The following is a 19,032-nucleotide window of genomic DNA, read 5'->3' as shown; positions in this document are numbered from 1 at the left end:
TGTGTGTACTCAATGGACAGTGCTGAATGCATTATCGATGCCTATAAATAGCCTAAACTAGTATACTAAACCTGATTACACACATCTAGCAGCTCCTGTTTGAAGACATTCAATTCAGAAGAATACACAGAGGGGCATAATAGAAAGGGACGCCCAAGTTTTGCTGAGGATGTCCTCGCAAAACGTCCCGGTGGAGGGGCGGGGAAACCCGTATTATCGAAACAAGATGGACGTCCATCTTTCGTTTCGATAATATGGTCGGGGACGCCCAAATCTTGACATTTAGGTCGTCCTTAGAGATGGTCGTCCCTAGACTTGGTCATTTCTGATTTTCGGTGATAATGGAAACTAAGGATGCCCATCTCAGAAATGACCAAATGCAAGCCCTTTGGTCATGGGAGGAACCAGCATTCGTAGTGCACTGGTCCCCCTCACATACCAAGACACCAACCGGGCACCCTAGGGGGCACTGCAGTGGACTTCAGAAAAAGCTCCCAGGTACATAGCTCCCTTACCTTGTGTGCTGAGCCCCCCAAACCCCTCAAACCCCACTACCTACCACTGTACACCATTACCATAACCCTTAAGAGTGAAGGGGAGCTCCTAGATGTGGGTACAGTGGGTTTCTGGTGACATTTGGAGGGCTCACATTTACCACCACAAGTGTAACAGGTAGGGGGGATGGGCCAGGGTCTGCCTGCCTGAAGTGCACTGCACCCACGAAATCTGCTCCAGGGACCTGCATACTGCTGTGATGGACCTGAGTAAGACATTTGAGGCTGGCAAAAAATATTTTTAAAGATTTTTTTTGAAGATGGGAGGGGGTTAGTGACCACTGGGGGAGTAAGGGGAGGTGATCCCCGATTTTCTCCGGTGGTCATTTGGTCATTTCGGGCACCTTTTTGTGGCTTGGTCGTAAGAAAAACAGGACCAGGTAAAGTCATCCAAGTGCTCATCAGGGATGCCCTTTTTTTCCATTATGGGTCAAGGACGCCCATGTATTAGGCACGCCCAAGTCCCACCTTCGCTACACCTCTGACACGCCCCCGTGAACTTTGGTCGTCCCCGCGACGGAAAGCAGTTTGGGACTCCCAAAATCGGTTTTCGATTATGCCGATTTGGGTGACCCTGTGAGAAGGACGCCCTTTTTCCGATTTGTGTCAAAAGATGGGCATCCTTCTCTTTCGAAAATAATCCTGACAGCGACCCAAACTCATGGGTTTGCCTGCTTATCTGTGCACAAAATATCTCAAGGACAGAGCATCAGATTTTAGATAAAAGGAACAGAAGTAAGGTCAGGAGCATCCCTGAAAGCCCATTATTCATAAGGACAATGAGGAAAGACTGGGAAATAGGGACCTTCAGGATTATTTGCTTTCTGTTCAGTTTCAGGCATTATGGCTTTAATTTCATTTTTTGAGGCTGGGCCATTTATTATATTACAAAGCAGCTTCAAGTGATGCTAAAAAAAATAATGGGCTCTTTAGATGGAACTAGGGGCTAAATTCTACATATAGTGCCTGAAAAATCCATGCGGAAAAAACCCTACCTAGGCGTATTCTGTAAAGTATGCCTAAATTTTATAAAATATACTTAAATTTCTACGTAGTATAAAGAATACTGTTAAGACTTAGGTAGTGAGCCCTTGTGCCGCGACTGAGCACAGTGGATGAAGAGCAGCACCGCACTCGGTCAGGCAGCCGGACAACCCCTAGCTTCACCTGAGGAGTGACCACCGTTCCCAGGGAGTTGAGCCCCCAGGTGCAGGTGGCCACCAGGGCTTTAGGATATGAATGGGGTTGGGCCACCACCGACCCAGCGGGTGGTAGCGACGGGACTAACCTAGTCCAATCCATCAGTTGTAGCAACAGCTGAGAAGAGCGCCGTGAAGTTCACTCCAAGGATCTGGCCGACAGCAAGCAGGGATAGTCAGGAACAGTCCAATGGTCAAGGCAGGCAGCAACACAGCGGGTAGTCAAGGTCAATCCGAGGGTCCAGGCAGGCAGCAACACAGCGGGTAGTCAAGGTCAATCTGAGGGTCCAGGCAGGCAGCAACACAGTGGGTAGTCAAGTTCAATCCGAGGGTCAAGGCAGGCAGCAACACAGCGGGTAGTCGAGTTCAAATCAGACAGTCAGGGTAAGCAGGAAAATAGACAGTGGCACACACGATCTTGAACGCCAAAACCTCTGTAGCAATAGAAGCCAAAGCGAAGACTGAAGGCGACTGCAGTTCCTAAATAGTCCCCTCGTCGGTTGAACCTTCATCAGCTGGAAAAGAGCAACCCAGATTAGTGGCCGCTGAAGAGGGGTGGAGCTACAGCAGGAAGCAGTCAGCACTGCCCAATCAGGTGCGGAAGAACCTGCGCTGGAAGAAAGCTCCGCCCCCAAAGACGCCGACAGCCCGAGTGATCGGCTTCAGGGCCAAAGCGGAATGGCCGGCCATCAGGACAGTAACCGAACGGCCAGCCAGCGAGACCGGCCATCAAGACCCCAAAGCATTACCGACCATCGAGCCTGGACCGAACACGACCGGGAATGTGACCGACGATGAGCCGGCCGTGCGGCCCGCACCGCAGGTGAGGGACATAACAAATACACAACCAAATTTGGTCACGTCCATTTAGGACATGTTTTACTTGGTATAAATCCTGATACCTAAATTAGATGCAGATTGGGTGTATTCTATAATAACTAGTAAAAGAGGCCCGTTTCAGAGCAAACGGGCGCTAGCAAGGTTTTCTTCGCCAACACCCCCCTCCCTAGCCAACCCCTTCGTTGTTCTGCCATTGCTCCGCCCCCAACGTCATGACGTTTGACGCGAGGGCGGAGCCCGGAGCAATTCCCCCCCCCCGCCTCCCTCCCTGCCAACCCCTTCGTTGTTCTGCCATTGCTCCGCCCTCGAGGGCGGGGCCCGGAGCGATTTTGGTGGCTTCACCACCACGAACCTTCAAACCTTTTTGAAGGAAGTCAGGGCTTGGCTTCACTGACGTCAGTGTCCTCACCTGTTGAGGGTGAGTTTTATTATAGTAGATGAACATAGGGGCCCTTTTACTAAGCTGCGTGGCCCTTGAAGTAATTTCAATTTTGGCGTACGTCCACTATGTGTGTCTGAAAAATATTTTTTATTTTCTGGCATGCAGCAGCTACGCATGTCAAGTGGCTTTTGATGCGCATAGACCATTACTGCCCGGTTACTGTATGAGACCTTACCACTGGGTCAATGGCTTGCGGTAAGGTCTCAGACCCAAAATGGACACGCGGCAAATATAATTTTGCCACACGTCCATTTTCGGCAAAAAAAAAAAAGGTATTTTTTGTAGGTGTGCTAAAAATAATTCTGCGCACGCCCAAAACACGCGTCTACACTACTGCAGGCCATTTTTCAGCGCACCTTAATAAAAGGACCCCATAGATTTTAGAAACAGCCGTGCCCTGCCCTCTTTTCAACTATGCAACTTCAAATTTAGGCGCATCATGTTACAGAATACACGTGGAGGGACATTTTTGAAATGACATCTAAATTTGACTTTGGATGTTTTATTTATTTACTAAATGTATATCCTGCCTTTATTCAAGGCGGGTAACAATATACACATACATAGTCTTGAACATGTGACAATCATTAAGTATGTTAAGTTACCACATGATCTCTAGGCTGGTCCTAACCAAAAATAAATGAGAAGAAAAAACCACAGAGAAAGAGAGAGAGAAGTCAGTTAGCTAAGTCTTCATGTAGACAAAAAGGCTTTCACAAACAGATGCGTTTTTAGCAGCCATTTGAATCGTTGAATGTCTTCACATGATCTCAGGTATACTTGTCTGCGAGGGGCATCTACTACATCTAAAAAGTCACCCACTGGGAACTACAATATCAATTTCTCTTAAGACTCTATATCACGTCTTATAAGGCCTACAAGATGACAATCAGGGAGAACGATCTTTGCACAAATGTTCTCAAGCTCAGGCCAATATGGCTTGCATGTTTTGGTCATGCCTTATAATTGTGGCCTTTTGGAGTTCTATTTGCATGCATATTTCACAAACTCACCCTTGGCGGATCTATCCATCTCCCACATTTTTATTTGATAGGCCAGTTGTGACCAGTGGCGTAGCCAGACGGCCAATTTTGGGTGGGCCTGAGCCCAAAGTGGGTGGGCACAAAATTTTCTCTCTGTCTCAGCCCCCTTCCTCCCTGCACTCTCCTCATCTCCCCTGGCACCTCCCAATTCAAAATATAATTTAGCTCATAAAGATCCCCAAGCTCTGTCAGCTGAAAACTTCCTTTGAAGACAGCCACAAATCCCTTTTACCAAACTTGGCAGGCAGCAATAGCAACAATGCCTTGAGTCACCGATGCTGGCACCCCATGCATGCTTAGTTATCGGTGGCTCAAGGATGTTGCCGCCATCTGCCAAGCTTAGTAGAAGGGAATTTTAGCTGCTTTTAGAGGAGGTCCTCAGCTGATGTAGGTTAGGGATCCCCACCAGCTACAGCAAGGGTCGGGACTGGTGTTAGACATGCTAGGGCCCAGACTCTCACCAAATACAGAACAAGGGATCACAAATTAGAAATAAAAATATGTAGACAAAAATTGAACTCGGAACCTCGGCATGTTACAGTGGAGAAATAAAATCAGAAATACATTTCTTTTTTTCTACTGAACACAATAAGATATCCGCTGTGCACATTTCTCAAGCTAACAAATTTCAGTTAATAAATTCAAAATAAAATGTCTTTCCTACCTTTGTTGTCTGGTCATTTTATTTTTCCATTATGTTGGTTCAATTTCTCTTTTCCACTTTCCTGTCTTTCTGTTAATTCTCCTTCAAGCAGCTGCTATTCATTTGTCTTTCTCCACTCTCATTCCATTCCCTCACTACACTGACATATTGATGTTTGTTTCATTTTAGCTCTTTCCTATCTTTTTCTTTCTTTCCTGCTCTCTGTCCACTAAAATTTCATCTTCTAATCCTTTTCCTTTTTACTTTTCAGATACCTATCAGATTTCCATCTCCTTCTTTCACCCACTAGCTCTCCTATTCCCCATCTCACTCCTTCTCCAGCCTTCATCTTCAATCTACTCTCCGTAATCACTATCATCCTCTCGTTCATTTCCTTACCACCCCCTTGGCCTTCCACATGGTTCCACCATCCCAGTGTCTGCCTCCTTCCAACCCTTCTAGCCCAGCATCTGCTCCCTCTTTCTCCTCTCTCCACCCTCTATCCCCTCCTAGCATCTTCCTGTCCTTTCTCTCTTTCCTCTTGCCCCTTCCCCCAGGGGCCAGCATTTCTCCCCCTCTTCCATCCCAACCACATTCCAGCATTTCTCCCTCACTGTCTTCTATCCCTGGATCCTACATCTCCCTCCTTCTTCCCCCTCCTCTGCCCTCATGGTCAACATTGTTCCCTCTTTTCCTCTTCTCTCTCACCCTTGCATCCCAAGTCTAACATCTGTTTCCCCCCTTGCAGCATCTCTTCCACCACCATGAAACATTTCTCCTTCATCCCTCTCTCCCCTGTGCAGTACATTTTCCTCCCCTCCCTCCCAGGTCCAACATTTCTCCTTCTTTTGTCATTCATCCCTCCTTCCCTCCCTCCCCACCCTACCCTACATCCAGCAATTATCCCTCTCTCTCCCCAATAATGATCCCCTTTCTTCTACTCTCCCATGCATGTCTCCCTCTCCTACACACCCCTGCATCTCTCCCTCCCCTCCCTAACAATTTCCCTCACTCCTACACCCCCTGTGTAGCATCTCTTTTCTTTCCCTCCCCTCCACTCCACTCCAACGCCCAAGCAGCCCAACAATTTTATCCTCGCCAACCCCCCCCCCCCCCCCCACATGCAGCATCACGAGAGAATTGCCGCAGTGCTGCTGATGACCCAGAAGCCTTCCCTCTGTTGCGCGATTTCAGGTCAGACTCAGCCAGCAGCAGTGATTCTTACACGCTGCCAGCAACCCTTTGAACCGGCGCAGCAGAAGAAGGAAGGCAGCTTCGGTCCCTGCATTTTTTTTCTTCGATCGTCGCCAGCAGCGCTGCCATTCACACAGGCAGCTTCGCTCCCTTCTGCCTCCCTCGTCCATCCGGCCCATTCTGATGCACTTCCTGTGTACGTAGGGCCAGATGGACGCAGAAAAGGGGGGCGGAGCTGCCTGTGTGAATGGCAGCGCTGCCGGCGACGATCGAAGGAAAGAATGCAACGCTGGCGGGGAGGAGAACAAATTTCCGCGAGCGACGTGGGCGGGCGAGCGGGCGGGCCTAGACGGAAAGTGGGTGGGCCTGGGCCCACCCAGGCCCACCCATGGCTACGCCCCTGTGACCAGAGTGTTACCTAAGAGAGTACATGCTTTTTTGAAGTGTGTCTTGGTTAGGTGGATGTCATCAGAGATGCCTTCCCTTCTACGATGGAGATCCTTGATGATTACACTGCTCATATATGAGAAATTAGATGATGGAGATTTGAATTCAGCGAAAGGTAAACTGTTTCAACACACCTGGGAGACCTTTTGGAACTCTTTGTCACCACATACATATAGTAGAGTTTTGAATCTTTAAAGGTTGACGTGTACCCTATCGTGATGTCATCTTGGACATAATTACTAAATGGGGAGGGGGGGAATAGGTGGTTTGGTGGGTGGGAACTGAATAGTTCATGCAGTTATTTGGCATGTGAATTCAGATTTGGGCTTTACCTACTCTGTTATATTTGCCAATTCAAGGGGCCTTTACTAATCCGCGTATGCATGTATGTGCGTCCTACGCACGTCAATTTGGAGTTACGCTAGGCTACCGCGTAGCCCAGGCTATAATTTTGTTTTTTACTGACAATGGCAGATACATATCAAGGTAAGGTATACACAAAAAGTAGCACATGAGAAATTATCTTGTTGGGTAGACTGGAAAACTCTTTTTATTGGAAAAAACTAAAAACAAATAACATACAAATCAAAAACAAGCCCCTAGCTATACACGGTCCTCCTATCTATGTACACCCCCTCCCCCTCCTCAATAGTACAGTGGAAACTGTTTATTAGAAAGACCAAAGAAAAAAACCGGACATGCAAATCAAACCCCAGGCTCCTAGCTAGACATGGTCTGCCTATCTATGTACACCCCCTCCTCAATAATACAATGGATCAACCCCCCCCCCCGACCCCCCACAACCCCTTCAGACAACTGGCACACAATCCCCTGGGAAGCATGTCCCCTCATGGCGGCTTAAGCCTCACGTGTCTCCACCACCTCGAAGCCACCCCCACCCCTTTTTCTACCCTTTCCCACTTCGCCGCTTCCTGCACCGCCCTTACCACATCCCAGCTGACTACCTCCGCCGGCCGGACCTCCTGGTACAGGGACACCCTGCAGCGCGCCATCCAGAGGCAGTACCCGCAATATCACCGAAATCAGAAAGCGTGTTACCGGATCCCCGCGTCCCTCTCCACCCTCTGGGCCATACACCCAGTCCGCATAGCTGTAGTTGCGGAAACTGGGGATCTGCAGCAACGAGGAAACCCGGTCAGAGACCTGGACTGTAAATGGGCACCTCACCAGGAAATGCTCCATCGTCTCTTCAGTTCCAGCACATTCCTCCCGTGGGCACCCTCTATCCCGCACATTGCGATATTTCAAATTTCCTCGGACGTACAGTCTACCGTGAAAGGACAGCCACGCCAGGTCTTTATACTTCACCGGGATGCGGTTCGAAGCAATCAACCGTAACCCCTGCTGCATCCGTGGGGCCGGCGCGTCCCTCAGCGCCAGAGGAGCTGAGAACACCTGCGCCCGTACTCTGTCCATCCAGACCCCCCGTTGTCCTGCCTTCACCTCCCCCACCGTCAGCCCCCACACCCTCACCAATTTCACTAGGGTCTTGCAATAACTCACCCCCCCCGGAGCCCCCCTTCGCAGTGCCACTACCCTCCCCCCCCTCCCGCCATAGGTCCCAATATCTCGGCCACCACTGCAGGACACTCCTAGCCCACCCCGGTGGCTCCCGCCCTACCGCCCTCCCCAGATTGAACTGCAGGAACAAAGCGCTGAAAAACAGGACTGGGTTTATCATGCCCACCCCCCCCTCCCTCCTAGGCAGATAGGTAACATTCCGTTTTACCGGATTCGTCCTGTTGCCCCAGAGCAGCCGGAAGAACACCCCATACAAGGCCGTGTACCGGCTCTCCGGCAGCAGGCAGATGTAACTGACGAACAGAAACAAAGGAACTAAGTGTGCCTTGATGAGCTGTACCCGCTCCCCCATGGTCATTTTCCACCCCTTCCATCTATCCACCCTCCCCTTCACTTCTTGGAGACACCTATCCCAGTTGTAGAGCCTATAATCCCCCTTCTCGAAGTATATTCCCAAGACCCGTATACGTTCCACAGCTGTAGGAAACCTACCTCCCAACTCAAATTGCAGCCCCTGATCCCCAACCCACAGGCTATTGGACTTTTGAAAATTGACCTGCGACGCTGTTGCCTGCGAGTATTCCTGGATCAGGTTCTGCAATCTACCTCCCTCCCTCTGGTCCGCTACCCACACTGTAACGTCATCTGCATACGCCACGACCCTTAACTGGTTATTGTCCCCCACCTCCACCCCTTCCAGCCCCTCCGCCCCCCCCTTCTCCAGCCGTCTTATAAAAGGGTCGATGGCGTATGCATACAACAGCGGGCTGAGTGGGCACCCCTGTCGGACCCCTGCCCCTACCTCAAACCCCTGCCCTCTCCACCCGTTAACCAGGGGAAAACACCCCGCATGCCGATAGAGTAGCTGTAATTGCTCTATCCAACCCTTCGGAAACCCATAGCGCTCCAGAATGCTCCATAGGACACCCCACTGCACTCTATCAAACGCTTTTTCCTGGTCGAGTGTTACCAACAGCCTACCATGCCCTCCCACTCTACTGCGTTCTACCCCCTCCCGCACCCACGCTGCAGCTTCCAAGACCCCTCTCCCTTTAACCCCACATGCTTGCGAGGCTGCTAGCAAATCCCCAGACACCTGCCTCATTCTCTGGAATAGCATTCGCGCAAAGATTTTTCGATCCGTATTAAGCAGTGCTATAGGCCGCCAGTTGGCCAGCATCGCCGGGTCCTTCCCCTTACTTAGTAGGATAAGAGCCGCCTCTGTCAAGGAACTAGGCAAGGAACCCTCCAACTGGGCTGCCCCCCATACCCTCACCAGGATCGGCACCAGCTGCTCCTTAAAGGCCTGGTAGAACTCAGTTGTTAGCCCATCCGGCCCCGGCGAGGTCTTCCTGTGGAGCGCCCCGATGGCTTCCTCCACCTCCTGTTCTGTCCACGGGTTCAAGAGGGCCTGAAGCTGGGGTCCCCCGTGACCTATCCCCGGGGTTCCTTCCACATAACACTCCATCTGCTCCATATCAATCTGCTGGGCTGAAAGGAACGCCGCAAAGTGGTCCCTCACTGCCCCCAGAATCCCCTCCTTGGTGTCCTGCAGGACCCCCTGTGCATCCCGCACCCCCTCCACCACCCTGCGCGCCCTCCGCTCCCGGCAGCATGCGAAGGGGTCCGGGCTACACATTTTCCCGAAGTCCCGCTCATACACCAAGGAGGTGTAGCGGTTGTACTGTACCTGCTCCAGGAGTGCTTGGAGATCATGTATTTCTTCCTCCCTCCCCCCTTGTGAAATCAATGTGTCCCTCTTTTTCTTTATTGCCATGCCCAACTTTGTCCTTTCCCTCCCCTCCCTTCTCGCCTGTCTGAGAAAGAATCCCCGCGTTCGTCTTTTCACTGTATCCCACCACTCCCCCAATGACTGAAATGCCCCCTGCACTGACACCTGATCTTCCAAAAACCGGCGGTACTCCTCCCGCACCTGCTCGCTACCTAACCACTTTAAATTTAGTCGCCATAACCCCCTCCCCGGCCTCTGCGCTGCCGCCCCCCCCCACCTGAAGGAGGACCATGTGGTGGTCTGAAAAGTCCACGTCCACGGTTCGTGGACCCCCAGACAAACCCCCTTCTTTACCAGGAATCTATCGATTCTACTTTTACACTGCCCTCGAAAGAACGTGAACCCCTCCTGTTCCTCACAGAAGGCCACATGCGCGTCTACCAGCTCCGCCTCCCGCATGATCCCTGCCAGCCTCACCCCGTCATAGCCCACCTGTACCGATCGTCCCCCACTATCCTTTTTCCGCAATATGGTGTTAAAATCTCCCCCCCAGACTACTTGGCGCGAAGTGTATAGGTAGGGCTTGATCTTCCCAAAGAGGAGCACCCTTTCCTTCTTGCTTTGGGGCCCGTACACATTCACCACCCTCAGTGCTCTATCCTCCCAAATCACATCCACAACAAGACATCTCCCCACCCCCAGCTCCACCACTCGCTGAATATTCACCCGGTGGGACTTAAATAAGATCCCCACCCCACCATACCTCTCCCCCGCCAACCCCCACACCGAGGGACCCCACTTCCAGGCCCGCCTCGCCCGCCTGATCACCTCAATGGACCGCAGCCGAGTCTCCTGGAGCAGGAAGCAATCTGCTTGGACCCTCGCGAACCAGTCATACGCTAAACCCTGCTTCTTCGGAGAGGCGATGCTGGCCACATTCAGCGTGGCAAATGTCAACACTAAGCCTGCCATCCTTATTGCGAGTCACGAGTCTGCTCACTCCCACCTTCTTTCCTTATCTCCTGGGATACCCCCTTCTTACCCTGAAGCAGGTCCTCTGCTATGCGGTCTACGTCATCCCCTGCCAGACCCCCCTCCCCCCCCCGCAGCCGTCCTGTCTGCACCTTACCCCCCCCTCCCCCTTTCTTCCTTCCTTTCTTCTTTGCTCTATCCGGACCCACCCCCTGATCCCTCCCTCTCCCCTCTTCACCCCCGCCCCCTACCTCCTCCTCCGAGTCCTCCACCTCCCCAAGTCCTCCAAGTCCTCCAGATCCTCCTCTAGCTCCACTCTGTCCCCCCAAGCCTGCACTTGGGCCTTCACCACCTGCCCGGCCCCCTCAGCTTTCCTCTTACTCCCCTTTCCCCTCCCTCCCTCCCTTCCCTCTTCCTCCTCCCTCACCCCTCCCCCTCCCCCCAGAGCCTTCCCGCCCTTCTTCCTACCACCAGTACCCTCCTCCAGTGCTTCCTCATATTTCCGTTTGCCCTCCCCAATCCCCCCTGCCGCCCCCTCTTCCTCCATTAACTCCACCTCTTCTCCTTCCCCCTGTTCTTCCTCCTCCCTCCCAACCTCCCTATCCTCCTCCTCCTCCTCCAACACCTGAAATCTGTTCCCCCCCCTCTTCCCCTGCAGCGACCCCTCCCTGCCCACCCCTACTTTCCCCCCCCTCCGAAACTTCCCTTTCCTCTGTGGCACTTGTACCCACTCCCCCTCTCCCCCCTGCTCCACTCCTGACCCAGCCCCCTGCCGCCCCCCCTCCTGCATCCCCTCCTTCTCCCCCCCTTGCCCCTCCCTGCCTATCACCCCCTGCCCTATCCCCTCCTCCATTACCCCCCCTCCACGTCCCTTCCCCCACATATCCCACTCGTTATGGGCCGCCCTAGGGCAGTTCCGATATGCATGGCCTAACCCGCCGCAGAGGTTGCACCTGATCGCGGTGCAGTCCTCTGTGGCATGCTGATCCCCGCATCTTCCACACTTTACCACTGGGCATGACATGCTGAAGTGCCTAAACGAACCACATCTGAAGCACTGCCGCGGCTGCCCCTTGTAAAAGCACAGTATCCTGTCACGACCGATAAAGGCAGCCGAAGGAATGTGCTGGACCACATGGCTCTCCTGTCTCAATTTGACCAGGGCTCCCCAACCTCCTGCCCAAACCCTGCTTGGATCCGGTAACTTTGCAAGTGGGGATCTCAGCTCCGCGTACCTCTGTAGCCAGTAGGCTAAATCTGCCCCAGAGATAGACTCATTTCTCACGAGCAGGGTGATCTGCACCAGGTCCGGCTTGCTGACTGGAATGGCCCTGAGGTCCCGCCACTCCCCCTTTCCCCTCACCCCCTCGTACCTTTCCCAGAATATTTCCATCCCCCTCTGGGTCATGAAGCTCAAGTCATATTCTGGGATGTTGATGGGGTGTATACACGCGTAAAAGTCCTCGGGTATAAACCCCATCCCCATCACCAGCCTCAAGACCCGATCCCTGGAGGGCATTGCCCCCTCCCCTATCCATTTCAGCTGTACCACATTTCGCCGCTTAGGCAGCTGTCCACCCCCTGTCCCCGCTCCCCCCCAACCCCTCCCTGGGCCCTCAAAACCACCCGATCTCCCCCCCTCCCTCCTTCCCCCTCCCTGGACTACTGCCGCAAAGGACTTGGACCCCAGCCCCCACCGCCCCCCCCTCCACACTTGTTCCAGCCCTTCCCTCTGCCTCCCCCCCCTTCTGTCCCTCTGCCCCTCCCCTCATCCCTCTCCCTTCCTCAATATCCACCGCCCCCTCCCCCTCCCGTTGTCCCCCGTCCCCTTCCCTCTCAGACAAACATCCAGCAACGTCCATAGTCAGTTCTGCGGCTTGGGCTGCCTCCAACTGATTGTCCTGCCCATCACCACTTCCTGGAACGTCCCTGCTCGTCCCTGCCACTGCAGGCTCCAGCCTCTGGGCTAATCGCCTCCTCTCCTCTGTCTCCTGGCGATACTCTGGCACCTGCCCAGTCAGGTCTGCAGCTGGCGATACCAGACTCCCTGCTCGCTCTGCCCCCGAACTCCCTCCAACCTCCGGCACCAGGGGCGAAGCCTCCGGAACTCCGCCGCTCCCCTTGGCTCCTCGCTCCCAGCCGTCCTGCTGGCAGGTCTGCTCCACCACCCGCTGCACATCTGTTAGACTTGCCATGTCCACTTCTGTAGTCAACGAAAGTCTCTCAACAATCGGGTTACTTCCCCCTTGCTTCTGGTGCAGTCCCTCCTGCGTTCTCCCAATGGCTGGCGCTTCCCGGGGGCATGGCTTGTCTGTTCCTGATTCCGCCACAGGCTGGCTGTTAGCACCCCCCGATTTCACCTCTTGTAATGGACAGCTGGTCAAATGAGCTCCCAGCTGCTGCCCGCTCCTATTCCTCTCTCTCCGACCCCTCTCCTGTAAACCGCCAGCTACTCCATGCTCAGGGAAGACCTCCCCTGCTCCCGGACTTCGTGGGCGGGGCTTCTCCAGATGCCATGCTGCTTCGGTTTCCACTTCAGTCATTGCAGACCCGGCCAAAAATACCGGAGTCTGCCTCTGCTGACCCTTTTCCAACAGGGCCTCCTTCACGGCAACTGTCTCTGCTGTTTGCACAACTGCAGGTAAGCCCTCTGAGACTTCGACCACCACCTCTGTAGAAAACAGGCTGCTACCTGCGTCTCCCTCTGCTGCCTCCATTATCTGGAGTTTTGAAAAGTTACTGAGTTCTGTCCTCCCCTCCACAGGTAGGATCTCTACTCCAGCCCCCACCTCAGAGCCATGTCCTGCCGCTGCCTCCTTATCCTCTGGCTGCTGGGTAAGTGCTCTAGACTGTGTTGCCAACTGTCTCATGTATTTTAAAGTGGGGTCACCTCTGAACCCAGACAACTCTTTTGAGTCTAATGCTGCTGAAGACACTGAAGCTTGCTGCAACTGTAGTGTTCCTGAACCCCCAGACTGAGGTATTGAAGCCATCCTTTCTCGGTTAACAGAGAGCTCCCTCAAAGGATTCACAGAGCCCTTTTTTAAACAGTTCAACAAGTGTTCTTTTTTCCCCAACAACTTTGATATCCGGGCTTCCTCTTTAACATACATTTGTCTGTGCTCCGCTGGGGCAAATTTACACATAGTTCTTGCCATTTTCAGACGTTTCCTAGCTCCACTACTTCTTTTCCACCAGCTTAATTCGTCTTACAATATTTACCACACTACTTGCTGGATCATCAGGGTCATAGCTCACTTCAAGGAACTCCTCATCTGACGATCCATTCTCCTCACTCTCACTCTCAGCTGCCTCCAGCAAAGGCTTCTGGCAAACTTCCATCGCCTCTTCCTTCTCCTTCCTTGGAAGCGCCCTTCTGGGGCCTGTACTATCTTCCTCCCCCCTCCACTGTCTTCTCGCTTACCTTCCGCAAGCTGGGCCATGGAGGGGGAAATGCTCTGGTGGCCTCCACTGGGCTGCTTCTCCCTTCGGTCCACTGGACTCCTTTCCCTTCTCCCGGTAGTCAAACCAGGGAGAGAGCCACTCCTTTCGGCCTTCTGGTCCCGGGCCCCAGGAGGCCCCATAGCCTGGGACTTTCCTGAGGCCTTCTCCCCAGGGACCCTCCTCATCTTTGGGGAGGGAGCTAGGTCTCACTCCCTTTCCACTGGAAGTCAGCAGAGCTCACTAAAACACCTCCTTCCTCCTCAGCAGACTGGATGGACCGTGCAGGTCTTTTTCTGCCGTCATCTACTATTTTACTATGCTACTATGTTACATGCGTCTGCTACATTCGCCGGAAAATAATTTGTATTTTCCTGTGCGCGGCAGAAACCGGGTGGTAATTATTCTACGTGCATAGACGATTACTGCACGGTTACCGCGTGAGAACGTACCGCTAAGTCAAAGGGTGGCGGTAAGGTCTCAGACCCAAAATGGACACAATTTTTATTTTTGCCGCACATCCATTTTCAGCAAAAAATTTAAAAAAGGCCTTTTTTACTGGTGCGCTGAAAAATGTATCTGCGTGTGCCCAACACACACACCTACATTAGGGCAGCCCATTTTCCAGCGCACCTTAGTAAAAAGGACCCCTAAATTTCTTTCTTCTGTTGTATTACTTAATTCTAATAAAACTACTTGACCATAAGATGTCCATTTTCTCCGGAAATGACAATTAGAACTTTTCTCCTATGTGGAAGGCCTTTATTTGTTCTGCTTTTAGATATGGCTATTTTCATGCTATTTGAAAAGATGTTTGTGACCCATCAGAATGCAAATCAGTGCTCTCTCCTGGCCACATTTGTAGCACAATCAATGAATATTCATATGGTGCGTTTACTCCGATGCCAGCTTATAATAGTCCATTTTACTGCACAGATACACATTGCTTTTCTTTTCTTTTGTTTTTCTGGGGAGGGGTTCAAACTAAATTTGTCAGGGCTTTTCCTTTGTACCATTTCCTGACTGTTGTTTGAAACTTCCCTGTTGAATCAAAATGACTGAAATGTCCAGAAATTCAATATGTTATCTCAGCAGGAAGTACAAAATGTAGACAACCTAACAAAGACAATGGAGCAATTAATTATTCTTGAAAAAACGATATTTCTGCTCTGTGCTCTATGCACGGCATAGAAACAGCTTGGGGGGGTTTTTTTTCGACTGCACAATGTTCTAAATCAGATTTTGCTTAGAAAGGAAATGCGATGATTGAAAAACGTCGCGTTTCTGCTCAGATTTAGAGAAGCATTGTTTGCAAATAGCCGGAGAACCAGCAGAATTAGACTGGGATTCACACTAGAAACCCATTGCTGTAGATTAAGGGGCCAATGCACTAAAGTGAAGTGATGCTCACACATGCATTGGCCTGCTTTAATTAGCTTTATTCAACATCAGAGCAAAATCAGTGCAAAATAAATCATGAATGTACAAAAGAAGAGTGGGACTTGGGGGGGTGATTGTGTCTGATGAACTTAAGGTCTCCAAACAGGTAGAAAAAGTGACAGTCAAAGCCAGAAGGTTGCTTGGCTGCATAAGGAGACCAGCAGGAAAAAAAACAGGTGATAGAGCCCTTATATAAGTCTCTGGTGAGACCCCATTTAAAGTACTGTGTGCAATTCTGGAGACGCACCTACAGAAGGATATAAACAGAGGGCGGCCACAAAATTGGTAAGTGGTCTCGGTCATAAAACATATAGGGACAGGCTTAGGATCTTCAACATGTATACGCTGGAAGAGAGGCATGAGAGAGGGGATATGATAGAGACATTTAAATACCTCAGTGGCATTAATGTACAGGAGATGAGCCTTTTTCAAATGAAGGAAAACTCTGGAATGAGGGGGGGGGGGGGCATACAATGACATTAAGAAGAAATAGGCTTAGGAGGAATCTAAGAAAATACTCTTTCAGGGAAAGGGTGGTGGATGCATGGAATGGCCTCCTGGTGGAGGTAGTGGAGATGAGGACTATCCAGCTTATAATTGAAAAAGAAAAACGCCTATATTGCGACCCAAATCGGGAGATAGACGTCCGTGGAAGTATGACTCGCATTTCCTGGAATGCAGTTAGAATGCATTGTGAGAGCCTGTCAGCGAGGGCAGTATGTAGTAAATTCAAGTATCAGTATAACCAACTCAGCCCTATTTCCAGTCCTTCCTTTAGCAAGGGGTCAAAGCTTTGGGGCTGCTGAGCCTCAGACCACACTCAGTAAAGCCTCTGGGTGCTTTGGTCATGGGAAAGCCAATGTGTCTCTAGGAATCAGGATTCAGTCAATGAAAGAAATGTCCACATACGTGCAGATGAGTAGTTCCAATAAAGTTTGCTGAAGCAAAATGAAAAAGAAAATATTTGCAACAACAACTGTAGGGACTCTTAAGCATTCTACTGTGGTATTTTCCTGTCTTATGCATACAGTGGGGAACTTTCTGGTTCTGGGAGGGTTCAGGAGATGGTGTTAAGATTAGGAAAAGTTCCAAACCACAGAGGGGAGAGGAATTTGAACCTATAAATAAAGGAGCCATAGACTGAGTTCTTTGTTTTTGTCTGGACATGTCATTGCACCAGCTGCAGCGTTTGTGACTGGCTAACCCTCTGTACCCCGAGGGTCTGATTCATGGAGATGGGAGACTTGTGGCATAAGACGATTAGGAGGGGGGGAGGGTGTTCCCTTTTTTGTAAAGAGAAGAAGTAGAAGAGTCAAAAGGCGATTCCAAGAAGTTGAGTTCCGGTGGGTGAGAATCCCAGGGTCTCTGGAAAAGGGGCTTGGTCCTTAGACTGGTCTCATACAAAGGAACTTGGAATTTCAGTCATGCAGAAAAGTCAGACTTTACAAAGGTTTCTGGGATCAAGAGGTAATAAACAGGCTATTCTGATATTTGCCTTCATTTGCTCATTTCTGATCTGAAGAAGGTATTGCCTTCGAAAGCTAATCAACAATGTATTCCAACAAAAATGTATTATCTTATTGTCTTTCCTTTGTGTTGTTTTATTTCTATTTATTACCTTTAAAAGTGGACTAACATGGCTACCAAGATGGGAAACAGGAGAAGAAGCGCTGGCAGGAAACACTGGGAGACTTAAGGCTTCCAGGGGAACAACACAGGGAGTTGAGAAGGACTACGAATGCTGGACAAATAACCTTTGACTAGGTTTTTAATATTCTTTAAACCATAAACTATTTTGCATTTTTTTTCTCACGATTCCTGCGAACTCTCAGTATACCCCTTTTTGGTTTGGAACAAAACCTGGACTGGATGTAAATGTTCTGGATTGGAGTGTAAGAAGAGTGAGTGACCCTCAGGCTAAAGGCCTCCCAGCATTAGTCAGTCCCATTCCAGAAACCCAATCCCAGAAAACAGGTAAAGGACAATTTTTCTTCTCTGACATCATTAGCTCCTCTCTTAGCATTAGCGAAGACCAACTAGAAACATCTTTCCCTTTTGGTTACATTCCCTTTAGATACAGAGGCAACGGGATATGCTGAAATTCTGCTAGGAGTAAGGGTTCATTTATTTAGTGACCAGGCCACATACCCATTCACTCAGTTTTGGTGCCTAAATGGTGACACCTTGTTAAAGAATTGCTTCCATTGTAATTAAAGGCTAAGAGAGTCCTATATTGTTAACAAAGGACTTTCAAAGAAGCTTTCCTCTGGTGAAAGGAGCACCCAGAGAGAGTAAAGGTGTAAAAGAACTTTAACAGAAACTTCTGTCCAGGAAAGGGTTCATAGGAAACCTACTAGAAACTCTTAAGTGTTGGAAACTACCGTATTTTACTAATTTACCTCTGCCTGTATATTGCTAATGCTTCTCTCACGTTTTTGCCTGAAGAATCCAAGTTTAAATAAACCCTTTGTTTCAGCACTTAAATTCTAACCTGGACTGACTTATTGAGAGAAAGAATGATGAGTAAGTGAATTCACTGTGCCAATGGCTTCCCAGCACATGCTGGTCCCGGGACTGACCTCCCTATCTATATATATAAAACTCACCCTCAACGTTCTATTTGCACTGACGTCACTGAAGCCAGGTTCGTAAGTTCGAAGCTCTGAAGCCACACAAAATCACAGTCTGTGGGCCCCACCCTCACATCAAACATTATGACGTTGAGGGCGGAGCACATTCTCAGCTCCAACGTTGTACTGCACTGTAGCTCTCGCACGGAGGCTGCAGGGGGGCCGGCGACACACGGAGACACAAAGGGACGGAGGGGAGCCTTGCTAGCGCCCGTTTCATTGTGATTTGAAACGGGCCTTCGTTACTAGTAAATTATAAAAGTTTACTCAAAGTAACCCACTTCAGGATCACCAGGCAAGAAAGAGTTACAGGAGAAAAATGGCATTTCTATGAGGTTCACAGTGGCTAATCTGTGCATCCCACATCATAAATTCTGCCTTAAATTAGAACTCATAAGAGGATATCAGAGAGGCCAGGTTTTCTTTCCTTACAAAGCATTACAAATGCTCTCACCATCACTCACTGCAAAAATAGAATATGTGATGTTAATGTAGGGACCCACAGATGGACTTCTGTTCAAGGGCAATCTCTGGGGCTACACAAACAAGAATATGCTGAGTCCTGAAGCACGGAAGGGAAGAATTATCTTGAGGACCTTGTACTTTAACACTCTCTGGGCATTGGGTTACTACACCCTGACCTTTCCGGGGAAGGGGGGGGAAGTTCTCTGAAATATATCTACTCCAGACTTGGTCAGGTAATGGTCATTCTACATTTAATAATAACCCAATGAGGTCAAACTTCAAGAAAAATCACTATTCAAGATGAACAGTAGTAAAGAAATTCTTGAGGTAGCTATACAGTGATACCTCGGTTTTCGTTGATAATCCGTCCGAAAACAATCAATGAAAACCGAAACAGACGAAACCCGAGGCAATTATTTCCATATGAATCAATGTAAATCCAATGAGC

This window comes from Microcaecilia unicolor, chromosome 7 (genome assembly GCF_901765095.1).
Source record: "Microcaecilia unicolor chromosome 7, aMicUni1.1, whole genome shotgun sequence".
Classification (NCBI taxonomy): domain Eukaryota; kingdom Metazoa; phylum Chordata; class Amphibia; order Gymnophiona; family Siphonopidae; genus Microcaecilia; species Microcaecilia unicolor.
The sequence above is the reverse complement of the archived record's forward strand: the minus strand, read 5'-3'. Positions refer to the sequence as shown.